Source organism: Doryrhamphus excisus, linkage group LG20 (assembly GCF_037039965.1).
Source record: "Doryrhamphus excisus strain RoL-2023G ecotype Guam linkage group LG20, RoL_Dexc_Guam_v1.1, whole genome shotgun sequence".
Taxonomy (NCBI): Eukaryota; Metazoa; Chordata; class Actinopteri; order Syngnathiformes; family Syngnathidae; genus Doryrhamphus; species Doryrhamphus excisus.
In genome coordinates this window covers 16,597,492-16,609,316 of record NC_136376.1, presented here as the reverse complement: position 1 = coordinate 16,609,316, position 11,825 = coordinate 16,597,492, and the positions used below count along the sequence as shown (strand labels likewise).

The 11,825-nt window shown below is 39.3% G+C and overlaps 1 long non-coding RNA gene across 2 annotated transcripts; it reads right to left on the bottom strand.

Annotated features, from left to right (window-relative positions):
- Nucleotides 1-311: 311 nt before the first annotated feature.
- Nucleotides 312-10,158, bottom strand: LOC144894483 (uncharacterized). 2 transcript variants are annotated; one of them, XR_013625098.1, is made up of 10 exons: nucleotides 10,080-10,158; nucleotides 9,457-9,709; nucleotides 8,780-8,860; nucleotides 7,966-8,036; nucleotides 7,726-7,897; nucleotides 5,353-6,480; nucleotides 2,240-3,282; nucleotides 2,003-2,144; nucleotides 1,748-1,844; nucleotides 312-1,401 (listed from the first exon to the last, which is right to left on the bottom strand). It is a non-coding gene; the product is annotated as an uncharacterized LOC144894483 (long non-coding RNA). The 2 variants fall into 2 exon arrangements; XR_013625099.1 differs by lacking the exons at nucleotides 7,726-7,897; nucleotides 7,966-8,036; nucleotides 8,780-8,860; nucleotides 9,457-9,709; nucleotides 10,080-10,158 and having other exon boundaries at nucleotides 360-1,401; nucleotides 5,353-5,456; nucleotides 6,424-6,482.
- Nucleotides 10,159-11,825: the final 1,667 nt, after the last annotated feature.

Below are 11,825 nucleotides of genomic sequence, written 5' to 3'. Positions count from 1 at the left end.
TGTTATAATGTTGCATTTTTACATAGTTGGGTAGCCACAAATTATAACTGCTAATTCATTATTGTAGTATGTCATAAGTCTGTAATTCTGTCATCATTTATCTTTTATTCTTAGGCAGGAGAGCAACGTGCAATTCAACAAGCACTTTATATTTCTGTTCTATACACTCTAAAAAAATATATAGTGGCTCAGCTTAATTCAATGAAGGTAACAATTTGCGTCAATCTTTTTAAGAAATTCCAACTAAAACCTTTCAGTAAATCCAACAAGTCTTTTAATGTTAGAAACTAAGTTATTTAAGGACAACCGACATGATTTACTTCATCCTGCAAACAGTTAATTAAGGTGAACCAACTTCATTTTAATAAAATGGTTCAAGTTCAATTCAGGTGAACCAACTCAATTTTAATAAAATGGTTCAAGTTCAATGAAGTTGTCAATATAATTAATTTAAGCTATTCCAGCTCATTTGTTTTTCATTCCTCATCACAAATATTTCAAATTGTTTTCTCAATTGTTTTTTTTATCAATAACATTAATTTTATGAACATAAATACAGTTCAGTCAGTTTAATGGTCAAACTTGTTTATTACATATAATCAGTGGTGGAAAGTAACGGAGTAAATTTACTTGAGTACAGATTTTAAGGATTTGTACTTTACTCGAGTAGAAAATTGATTTCATACTCTTACTCGAGTAACATTTTGACAGAGCTACTTTTACTTGTAGTGGAGTAAATTTGACAAGGAGGATTTGTACTCTTACTCAAGTACTGAAGTCGTGTACTCACTCCACCACTGCATATAATGGCCAACTTGTCCAACTGTTTACCATCAAATAAACATGGAGGAGCTCCAAATGAAGACATGAAATCAAATATTACATATTATACATATTTCTTCCTGAAGAATATTGAAACATATTTTACATAGCAGTCATACTTCTTCCAAAAAAGAACACAGAATATATCAAATGTGTACGTATGTATGTAGGTCTAAATATTGACAGCTAACAGCTCAAAAGTAAAAAAAAAAATGACAAACTAGTCTTCAAAATGATCCTTCAAAGAAATGACTTGTATTAAACTGCATTAAACATAACAGTGAAATTAGAATGCAGCCTAATTTTCAGTGCAGCAGTTTAGCTTTTAGAGACATTACCTTGGGACTTGCTCTCAGAGCATCCAGCTCAAGGAATATCTTTTGAAATACCTCAAAAGTGCTTTTCAGGTAACTCTTTTGGGTAACTCAGGTTGAGTGCATACATTAGTCCCATGAGCAAGGCACATGCTCTTGGGACAGTCAGGCCATCCAGGACTTCTGCTCCCTCAATCACCACTGTTGCGTTGGCTGGTTCAGATGCCCCTCTGCTCACAACAATCTTCATCACTTCATCACCATTCTGGCATAAGTAGATCAGAGTCAACATCAGTGTTTTTTGTCTTATGTAAAAACAAGAATAATGTACAGTGAATCTGCACTTGGGTTAACTTCAGGATTTAACGTGGGCTTTGGGGACGGCTGTTTAGTAGCAAAACAAACATTTTTAATGACATACTTTTGACAAACAAACGCTGCCCATAAAGTTCTGATAAAACGTAGAAAACTTTCACTTTTCACCAAACTTCCTGAATATATCACTGATGGTCCTGATTTTGGTTCCTATCATTCAGTTGCACCCAGTCATTCAGTCTGCCACCCCTAAATACTGCCCAGGTTAAATCCTTGAAGTTGAAGTGTTGGATTACTTAGCAGCTGTTCTTTAAAGAGATCCTCCTCCTGTTCTCTCAGGTACACGATTAGGCTACGGATTGCAGCTTCTCTCCTACTTTCTACCGACTGGTCCTGTAAATAAAATAATACAAGAAAATGAAACAATCTTTAAAAAGATGAATTTATGATTTATTGATTGAAATATTTATTTAACTAACCCATCAACACCTCCTAAAAATAAAGTGATTTTTCTTTCTATTTGAAATGAACCTTGTTACATTTATTTATACCTCTAGCAGCATGTTCTTTATGTGCTGAATCTCCTCCTCTTGAGGACACCAGTGCCATTATTTTTGGGGTATACTGGTCCAGTTTTGCCATGAATGTTCTCTCAAGGCAACCAGCGGTGATCCTTCTGAATTCTTCATTTATCTGTGTAAAATACAAATAAAAAGGTGCAATTTGTTCATGTAGTAAATTGACTGACATAGCACATACTGCAAACCATTTTATAAAACAAGATTAACCTGAGTTGCATCGAAAAGAGCCGGCCATCGGTCTCTTATGTCACAGATTTGTGGTGCTTGTGGTGCAACTTCCTGCCTGCGAATGGAGAAAGTCTTTGCCATTTTCTCACTGATGACCTGGCAGTTGTTCCTCTTCTTTACTTCATCAAGGAGCTCCAAAGTTCCTTCTGTTTCTCCTTGTGGGTGAGGAGGTAAATAGTTCACCTCTGCCTGCCCTTCTTGGCTTTTTTTTTGGATATTCTTTGCAGGGGCTTTCTCATGCTCTATGCTCGCTTCTTTCTGAGAGAGTTCACATCAAGCTCAGGGCATCCTAGCCCTCTCCATTTAGATCTATAGCTGGCCATTTTATGTTTTAGTCTTTGTTGCCATGCGTAGCATCCATTATATGACCCTGGTTCTTTAAGGCAAGGATGCTTCTGAATCAGTGCCTCAGCAACATGGTTAAACTGCGCACTAGTGGGGTAAGATGCTTTCAGCCAGCTTCTCAAGGATGTCTGGAGGCAAAGGATTGTGGCAAAGTTGAGCTGAATTCCATCCTTCTTGAAAACTTCATTTCCTGAGGCCAGCACAAGCTCTGTGTCGTAAGCAAAATTAGGTACAGGAAATGTAGTGGGCCAACACTGTGTACGGTGAGTAACCTGTTCAGGTGATGAAAGTGTGATCAGTGTGTCCTGCGATCCAGAGGAACAGCTGCTGCTAGCAGGATGGACAGAGGTCTCAGAATTAGGGAGCGAGGCTACTGATGCACTTTCAAAGGAACTGTCAGTACCCATCAGTAAAGGTCAGAGTAACTGTAGGAGGTTCAACAATGTGAACCACCTTAATGGTATCCTTGTCCTTGGTGTCACTTGTTGAGGTAAGAGAAAAATATTCCTCTCCAAAGTCAGCATCCTTATAATGCAAGGTAAAGTTCCCATCAAGCCCAAATTTCTCCCTCACAATAGACTCAAGTTCATCAGGGATTCCATCCGGTAAGTCCAGTTTGCCAATTTCACGGTCCTGAAGAATGATCCCAAGTTTGGCTTGAGGAGACATCAGGGTATCTATTAGAGAAAACATGACATCAGTTTGGGTTCTAGAATACATGCAGACACATCATATAATCATCATCATTCAGTATGGGAGAAGAATATGACCACTAAAAATGACTCTAGATAAATAAAAGCTTTGGACCTTGAATTTTCATCACATTTATCATATAGTAAACTAGTATGCTGACAAGTACTGGTTGATTCAGTCTCCAAGAAATTTGACATCACACATCCGTGACATTTCCTCATCATCAAACTTCACACCAAGTCTTAGATTTGTGTCCATAAGTATACTTCTACAAAAGCCAATGCAAAGAATCCTATATGCCTGCTTATACTATGATTAAATGTTGAAGACTTTTATTTCTGTGGCAAAGACAAGGATAGGAACAAAGCTTTGTTCACTTGAACATTTCCCCCTGAAGAATAATGTCATAAAAGTCAAACTACAAAGATCTTGTACCATCTTGTTGTCCATCTCGTGTCAGTATTATGGAGCTCATATTTACAACTACTACTAATCATAATTTCAGATCTCCATATTGGCATAGTCATCAAGAGCCTAACATCCTCTCCTCAGCGAGAATCAGTGTGGTCTGGGTTTAAAAGTCTTACCATGCTTCTGGCAAATTGACAAACTAATATTGTCTCATGTTTGATTATAGGTTGAACATTATCACACTTCATCACAAAAATATGATTGGAATACACACATTCAAGGAGTTGTATATTCTCACTACACCTGCAAGTGAAAATGATCATTTGTGCTCAAGTGTGGGGCAAGCACGTTCATTGAAAAAAAACAACAACTTTGTTTTTGTAATGAGACAGTAACCCCATATACAGAGAGGATGATGCCATTTTTGAGGTCTCTCCTATAAACTCAAACAAATGATGAGTTATACTGACCCCTTTGCAATCTATGGTACGCTTCCCTGCAACACCGTATGCTGCCATGGGGAAGATGTCAAACAACTCACGAGGCTCAATGAGCTTGAAAACACTTGTTGTGTTTCTAAGATGCTCAATATACCATGAATTGAAACATTTGACAATGAAGCCAACCTTGCCATTTATGACAACAAGCTGCATCAATTCTACAAAATCTGGCAGACCACCTGTTGAACCACGTGCCAAGATCATGCCAGTGGAACAACTGGTGCCACTGTAGCACACTGTGTTTGCCATGTGGACAAATGATTCACCAGGGAATTTTCATTCCACTGCTTTCTTAATGTCTTCCCTCAGCACAGTCAAATCCACTGTTGACACTTTTGCTACTTGTAGAGACTGAACAATTTTACTGCCATGTAGATGGTATGCAATCATTAACTGATGCTTCACTGCAAGAGACAACAGAATGTTTCGGAAGCTATGCGTATGTCTGACCACACGCTTCAAAAAGCTGTGCTTAGCTTCAAAGCGCATAGTCCACAAAGTGAACCAAATGAACCAAGTGGACCAAAAGCTTTCATCTGGCTGGTGTGGGTAGTGTTCAAGAAAATGATGCTTTCCTGAGGGAAAACCTCCAGGAATCTGTGCCGATGCTCAGAAATCTTGCTTTCAAGGAAACAAACAGCGAGGTCTGTGTGAACAGGAGAAAGGACAAGTTCAACTATGTCCTTAAGGTTCAGAAGGATCAGCCATGCTGGTTCATTCTCAGGGATTCTTTCTCCAACTATCAGGGGAAGGAGGCGAAGCAAAGCCCAGTTTTCATGGGCATTTCCACCAACAGTTTTTCTTGCAGCAAAAGTCAGTGGAACTGGTTGCGGTGCATCCGTTCTATCTGTCCATCTGTATGGGAACTCTTTGATTCATTGATTTCATTCCTCGAGTGTGAAATATTTCTCTTTGATGAACACATTTAGGCATAGTGCTAACTCTAAAGGCACAACGCCTTCAAAGAGATCATGTAGCAAATCAGGTGGATAGCCAGATAAAACATTGAAATATTTGAGTTTGTCAGTCAGTGGGCACTGTCTCTTTACTCCATAACAATGAGAAGAATGCACTTGTATCTCTCTGTGCTGTCTGAACATGCAACCTGTGCTCTTGTGTTGTTCCTGTTTTAACTTCACTCACCTGGAATTGAGATCTTTCTCCAAGACAGAACCTGCAGGTGTGTGTACTTGTGAGACGTGAGAAGCTCTCCACAAACCCTCCAATAGAGTGGGCACCAAGGTTATCTGCAACGACACAATACACAGTACCTTTGACTCGTAGACCTATTGAAGGAATGTAAAGTCCTTCTTCTTCTAGGCTGGCAAGGAAGGTCCTTAAGCAGTGGTTCTAACACAGCACTATAGCCAAACTTTTGAACATCATCAGCCTTGCAGAGAATGGCAAGGTAGATTGATGTGAGCGAGGATCTGAGCAATGGTGGCACATTGGCTAAAACCCAATACACAGCAGTCATTTTGTGTTTTTTTCTTGATGTGCCAAGTGGATTACACACTTCAAAATCATCCACATACAGAATGAGAGAAATGGCTGGATTCTTTTCTCATAGCAATTTATTGTTTTTCAAATGTATGCCATCATGAAATGAATTGTAGTGAGTGTCAGAGCTGCTGTCTGCTTCAGAGCTATGTTTGAGCAAATCCTGGATCTCTTTTTTTCTTCAAAACCTCATGCAAGGACTTTCAAATTGGTACATGTTGGAAACTTTTCTTCTCCCTGAGAAGAACTGAGAAGACATGATTAGATATTCTGTAGGTTCCACCATGGAAAAATGCTCCCTTCTTTTGTAGGTGGAAAGGTGGAAAGAGGAGCAGTATGTCCTAGAGCTAATGTCATTGGCTTAGACTTGCACAGATAGGTCTGTCGCCATCTCTGAGATGATCACATCATCAACTTTTCATCAACAATTATGCCTCTTTAAGCATGACTGTAAAATATCTTTCAAAAGAGGACCTGAAGCTGATGAAGAAATAAAGTGCAGTTCTTCCACTAACTCATGAATACACCTTTGTGGTACATTGAATATGCTTTCCATTTTCAACAGCAGGTGGGCTACATTTTTTTCAATGAAGTTGCAGTGGCAGTTCTCTCATTTCTTCATCTTCAGGATCTTCACTCACTGTAACCTCCATATCCTCGTCAAAAGGATCATATCAAAAGGACCCCTGTATTTGAAAGATGAACATACAGTACCTCTGCAAGAGCTCAGGCTTGAAGTCATCCAGGGAATGAGGAGTGTGTTTCCGGCTCCTATGAGAGGCAAATGTTCCAGAAATGTTTGTTTTGAGAGCAATTTTCAAAAACACAAGACACTGTTTCCTGCTTTTTTAAATGACGGCCAATGTGTTCAAAGTATTCTCTTTCTGTGGAGATGGTGTTTAAAGAGCAACATGAACATTTCAAAGACAGAACTTCTCTGCGTGTCCCTGTCTCACGAGTTGAATGGCTTCTTGACAGATGGGTTCTCAGGCTGCCCCATGTTTTAAACGAGCAATAACGCTCCCAATGGAGGCAAGGGAGAAGTTCTCCACCATGGCCACCATGGTCTAAGCCTATAATGCTTTCAAAGATCACTTTTTCTTGACACAAGTTTACAGGTCCAATTCATTTTTAAAACTAAACAAAGCTCTATTTAAACGGCTTTGAATTTTTTCATGACATTTGGAATTGTTTAGTGATTCATAGCTTTAGTGCTTACAGCGTGTGCAGCATGACTTGGAAAAATATATTGCCTATGATGTGTTTCTAAATTGAAGATGGAAAAACTGTGAAAAATGTGCTTGCAACCAACTGCACAAAAATGATCCTTTGTCTTGGGTTCTAAAGGATTTGAAATATGGTTGAACTGCTTCACAATATTTTGGACTTTTAAAGTGAGCTAAATGAGAAAAAAAAACACTACACACCACTATACACACATTTTGTGTGTATACATTCATTCCTAACTTCAGAAAATGCCACCTGTCTCAATAGCAAAAGAGAAAAATAGCCAGGCCTACTGCAGCCTTACTAAAAGGAAACTTGTTCTATGGCGTATCTACAACTAATGTGGGTGCCTTAACCTCTCATAGACACACACCAACACGTCACTTAAAACAGAAACTACTAGCTGGCCAAACTTCATCAATGTAGTCCAAACTTGGAAAAAATGTGAACAAAACAATACACTCATTTCTCTTACCTTGATAAGAGTGATATACTAACTAACGTTTACCGCTAATTCAAATCGTTCGGCTGCCACAGACGTCTTTGTCTGACGATAAACGGTCGAGGGGCGGCGCTGGGCGAGAGAGCGCGGGCAAAAGGACATTTATGAACAGCTTCAGTTCTAAAGTTTTGTAACATGCAGTTATAGGCAGCTATGAAGCTACCATTTTACAAAATGGCTACATTAGCTTCATTTCAATGATGTCTGCGTTAACACGAATTAGTGCAACATTTGCTGATACAGTTAGTAGCCGTTATGAACAAAATAAAGCAAAAACAGTTACTTACCTCATATTGCTCCATAGAAACTCTTGTTTTTTTCTTGGGATTTTGGGGATTTTCCAACAGGCATTAATAGCAGTCGCAGTCTGGCTCCTCTCTGTACGTGATTGCAGGATAAAACCAGAAGCAGGAGCAGGAGCAGAGCAGCTTCTGAAAGCTGTTGAACATTTGGCTCTAGCTGTGGGAATATGTCATTTCATCAAGTTTTAACAACCTTTTAAGTGAGAATGTGACCCTGTAGCTTACCTTCATCCAGAAAATTCGGAGAAACGTTTGGTCCTGACATCTCGGAGACATCGTACAATAGAACGTCTTCCCTGTTTTTTTCAAAATAAAAGCTCCCATTACTATGAACATGAAACATGAGCGGTGCTCTTGTTTTGAAACGGCATGTTTAATGTGGCCTTTGAATTACCCCTGGGGACAGATAAAGTTTTTGTATTTGAATTTGTTCAAAAGTTTGCTTCAAAATATACATACATATTTAAGTTAACATTTCTATTTTTCTATTTTCAGCTGGGCCAACTTCTTCAAATAAGTTAACAACTTGTTTTAATAAGTCAGTGACACAAGTTTATCGTTTTATGTTGAAAAAGCTCTTGATTTTAACTCAACTCAACTAACTAAGCCCATATTTTCAGCTGGACCAACTTCTTCAAATAAGTTACCAACTTGTTATAATAAGTCCATGTAACAACCTTATTCTTTTATGTTGAAAAAGCTCTTGATTTTAAGCTCAACTAACTAATCCCATGAATCATTTTTAGAGTCTAGTTCTCTCAGTATTATAAAATGACCATTGTTGGTATTTCATGATTGTAAAATGTTTTGAGAATTGTCAAATGAAAATAGCACTTTACAGCATCTAGTGTGCACTTGGGCAAGTTGCAATATAGTAATACGCATGAAACACATAACCTTGCATGTTTTATGAATAATGTGATTTATATGTTCAAAACCAAGCTGCCAATGGGAAGTGCAAATTAGCCATACGGCTATCATCTCCCATGTCCCATTTTTTCAAAAATCAATCAATCTACACATTTCTTACATATAGTACCTTTAAGACTGACAGCACTCAGTCTGTGACCATCGCTGTCTATGGTCCTGAAGTCTCAGACAGGTCACAGCCCAGAAGGTCCTACAATCAAACACATAGGATTTCTGAACATTTACACCTCTGATCACAACAGTCATAGTACATAGTACATAGTACATAGTACATAGTACATAGTACGGCTGACTTGGGGGCGAGAGGCGGGGTACACCCTGGACCGGTGGCCAGTACACCACAACGGTAATGTATTACAAGTAAGTATTACAATATCAAATTGCATTTTGTGAAAATGTAGCATATACGTATGAGAAATGCAAGAAAAGGTCAAGATGAATTAAATACAAGTACGGACTAGCTCAGAAGATCTATGCTCGGCTCTAGGGAGGTTGAGGTACAGTAATATCACACAAGACACAAAATGTACTTTTAAGTGGCTTGGTGCCTTATTATTTGCTTTAAGTGCAAACAGTGACAAATTATTGACAATATTTACAAACGGCAGTAAAATGGTATAGAGGTTTTGGGAATTCCTATAGCTGTTTGATGAAGTGCACTTCAGTCTTTCAATCTAGTTCATTTGTTTCTTACAAATAAAGAAATCACAATTCAACAGTGGCTCAGCACAGTCCAGGGTGTAAATGCCCTTCAAATCACACAAAGCACAAAATCACAGTATTCACAATAAAGGGTCAGTGGCCACAACAATGTGTGGAGCGAATGTCCATCTCATAGGAACCCAGAGTCCATGGTATATGTGGAAATTGTCCATGATCGCGCGCAACAGAGTTCATATGTGAACAGATAAAGTGACCAGTGCATAGGTGGGAGAGAACTGGCTGCCAACACCCCTACCAGACCGCAGGAGGATGTTGAAGTGGTTCGGTTCTCTTTGGGTCTAGCTCGCCTCGGGGTCCCCAACCAGGCACACCTGGCCTGTATATCACAGACAGGACCACTATCAGTAAATCAGTCATAATTATCATCAGCTAGCTCAGTGTACACAAATCAATGAATCAGTATGCAAAATCAGAATATAAAAATACATTTTCAATGATCAACCCCGGTTTAGCTTTAAAGAGGATTGTTTTAAAATGCAATTTAAGGTGCATAACATTCAGAATACACAGTAATCAAAAGCAGTGGCTCAATATTTAAACAGTTAATCAAGTTAAAAAGTTTGATTATCGTTTTGGGGGTTAGCATAACAATGAATCGCATTACAGCAGCGAAGTTGGTTGCCGATCGCATTGATATGCTAACGCTACATAAGCTAACCACACGCAACAATAGCATCCAGACTCACCGATTCCCTCGTAATTCAGTCCCCGCTAGAACCCAGATGTCTGCAGCGACGGCACGCGGCTTCTACAAGTTTTATAATGCACAAAGTTTTAGAGAACGATCAACAATATATATAAGTTGAAGTAGTTTGTTCGAGACTAACCGTGTTAGCAGCGTCCTGTAGCCTGTCTCCTCACCACTGTGTGTGAGGGAGAGCGCACCGGTGTATTTGATTGCGGCCCTGGCGAACCTGATTGGCTGAGACGCAGCGCAAGCGGAAGAACGTTCCGTCTTCCGTCATGTGACTGGGTTGCATTCACGGACGTTATAAAAGACCGGGGAATATTTTTATATGATAGAAATATTCATAATCATCATTTGATTATAAAATATATTTTCATTATTTTCCAAGGATGCATAACTTCCATGTGGGTTACAAAAACAAACTAAATGATGCTGTAAATAGTACAGGCTATAGACATTAAGCAAAACATCACATTAAAACATAACCATCTCAAATGATCCTTACTAATAACAATTCATGATTGGCAATGTTTACAAACATTAGGCCTAGCGTGCTGGAGGCTCCTAGCGTACTGCATAAGAGAGAAAAATGCAACATGGACATGTTTGACAATCTAGCGGACTCAAAGGTAGCACCAAACCAGTGGTATTATTTGAATCTTGAGATTTCAACCAATCCATTGACACCAAATACATCATGCTTGCTGACCGGGAAAGGAGTGAAAAGTTGTTGCAAAGTTGAACTGTTTTACCGCGACGTGACCATAGACTTTTATTTCAACTGTATGTGGTGCAGCTAATTGTTTTGGAGTATCATGCTGTATAAGAGGAAAAAAATACAAGAGTGACACTTTTGACAATATAGCGGACTGAGCTTTAAAACTACTGCCAAACCATCATATATCTTGAGATTTCAATGAATTCATCCATACAAAATACATCATGCTGACTTACCGGGAAATGAGTGAAAAGTTCTTCCAAAGTTGTAGCCTGTCAGTGCGTCTTCTTTGTTCTGATTGGCAGAGTGGTGGAGCATACCCATACATTCATTTATTTGCTGCAACAAATCATCAACAATGACATCACACTTCATTGAAAGGCCGTTGATGAAATATAATGTAACATAAAGTAACACTGGGAAATGTTCTGTTACTTACGGTAGCCTACATGGCAATTCTCATTGTCCTGCATTCACAATGGTAGATTCATTTAAGTTACAGTCATGATTTATTTGTCAGTCATACTTGAATTGTCACAGACAGTCTTGGTCCATGTGACTATCAAAAAGAGCATAGGCCAGTCTTAAATCTTGACTAATGTTTCCATTAGGCCTACTTCAAAGAATGGACTGTCTATCTATTCAAGTTTTTGGCTTTTGATATGCAGACATGAAATGGTTCAAACATTGGCTCTCATAAGCCACCAGCATAGGCTTGTAGCCATAGCCCTTAAAATGATGAGCATGATCTGTGTGTGTGTGCCTTAAGGGGCCATCTTAAAGGGCCAGCCTTAAAGGGCCAGCCTTAAAGGGCCAGCCTTAAAGGGCCAGCTTAAAGGGCCAGCCTTAAAGGGCCAGCTTAAAGGGCCAGCCTTAAAGGGCCAGCTTAAATGGCCAGCCTTAAAGGGCCAGCTTAAAGGGCCAGCCTTAAAGGGCAAGCCTTAAAGGGCCAGCCTTAAAGGGCCAGCCTTAGAGGGCCAGCTTAAAGGGCCAGCCTTAAGGGGCCAGCTTAAAGGGCCAGCCTTA